This window comes from Anopheles coustani, chromosome 2 (assembly GCF_943734705.1).
Source record: "Anopheles coustani chromosome 2, idAnoCousDA_361_x.2, whole genome shotgun sequence".
In the NCBI taxonomy this organism is placed as follows: domain Eukaryota; kingdom Metazoa; phylum Arthropoda; class Insecta; order Diptera; family Culicidae; genus Anopheles; species Anopheles coustani.
In genome coordinates this window covers 21,944,275-21,945,988 of record NC_071289.1, presented here as the reverse complement: position 1 = coordinate 21,945,988, position 1,714 = coordinate 21,944,275, and the positions used below count along the sequence as shown (strand labels likewise).

Here is a 1,714-nt window from a genome sequence, read left to right as displayed (position 1 = left end):
ATACGCTATCGGCAGGAAGGGAACAAAAGAGTGTCACAAAAGTGGGCGGTAAGGAAGGAAAATCCTTCATCGGTCTCTTTGACGCTGACTCCTTACGCTGACTTACGAGTTTCTCGGTTGTTAATCTTCACTAATCTGTGTAATTTATCTTTTGACTTTTATAGCCCCTCAGAACACTCCGTCCAGGGGATGGGAAAGCTCGGGAAAGTTCCGGGGTGGCGAGAGTCGAGCACGGGTTTTTCGTGATCCTTAGGGCGCACGGGCAGATTGGCTTTCTTCGGGAAACTTTTCGGCAAATAAAATACCCTAACGATGAAAACATCGAAGCGGAGAAACCTCGGAACCGAGTGTCCTTTCTTCATACCGGAAACAGACAACTACTTTCATTTGGGGACCAAATCTCCCCGACACACACATACACTACCGTAGTCCAAACGTTTGTTGGCCTCCAGGCGGAACGGGGTTTTCACCGTCTTTTATCTACGTGATTCTGCTGGCTGTGGTCGAGTTTTTGGACAAACTTTTCGACCAGAAAACGACATTTTCACCCCCTGGAAAATGCCCTCGGTACCTCGGTATCACCACAAAGCAGGACGTTGTAGTCGAAATGAGATCCAGATAGGACGAAAAGGGACACCTCGGGAAAATGTGGTCCCCTCTCCGAAGACCCTTGGTTCGTCCGGTTTAGGCGTAAGTATGTGTTGGCGTGACGATCGTCTGCTAGTGTGAAGCGGGCTTCCGTTGAGAAGGTGTAAAGTTTTGTGTCCCCAAAATGGCTTCCCATGCGATGAGCACACGGGGGCCGGTGCCTCGAAAGCAACGTCTTCTCGGCCGACAGTGTTGCCGTTGATACCGAAGTAACAAACGGCTCCGTGAAAGTGTTAACAATTATTAGAAACAGTACCGTCTAAGCTGTTGATGGGAGTTGAGAAACTGTATCTAGGATCGAACGTTTGGGCTTTGGACCATCGTCAAGGAGTTTGTTCAACACTTTTGACTTTCAAAATGAAAGCATTCATTTTAAAAGAGAAAAAGAAATTTATAATAAGCTTTTGAGGAAATAAGGTGCTTAAAATAGTTAAAAAAAGATTTCGAGAATGTGGGCTCGTCCGGGATTTGAACCCGGGACCTCTCGCACCCTAAGCGAAAATCATACCCCTAGACCAACGAGCCCGCTGACAGACGGGGCTACATTATAAGACCTGACTCAAACTAGAATTACTTTTTCTATGTTTTACTTGACTAAGAAAGAAGCCTCTATATAGACCACAACCTAAATATTTATTGTTTTGTTCCAGATGTGACCCACATATCTTCTGACCGGTGATGACACAATTTCGTAGCATTTAATTGCCGTATGCTGTGTGTGTTATGCGAGGAACATGTGTTCCCGGAAGAGAAAAACAACTCCAATACTTCATCAGGTGTGGTTGGTACAGGGTTTTGTCCTACATTTTTGCCTGCCTGTATATGATTGCCTTTAAAAGGCAGCCCACCGTTGGCCTAGATATAATTAACCCTTTACAGCACATTTACAACCAATCCGTCCGTCGTAAAATGGTAGCGAACTAGGTCGCTTGTAACGGTTACGGGAAAACTAGGATCAATCACAAGGATACTATCGATGACGTTACGCATGAGTAAGGATTTCGGTTTAAATTCGGGTCTACGAAGCAGCTGAAGTTTAAATTGCCCATTTAGCATCCAGCCCTCG

At 45.5% G+C, this 1,714-nt stretch overlaps 1 non-coding gene across 1 annotated transcript; it reads right to left on the bottom strand.

Annotated features, from left to right (window-relative positions):
- Positions 1-1,101: 1,101 nt before the first annotated feature.
- On the bottom strand, positions 1,102-1,173 carry Trnap-agg (transfer RNA proline (anticodon AGG)). The gene has a single exon. It is a non-coding gene; the product is annotated as a tRNA-Pro (tRNA).
- Positions 1,174-1,714: the final 541 nt, after the last annotated feature.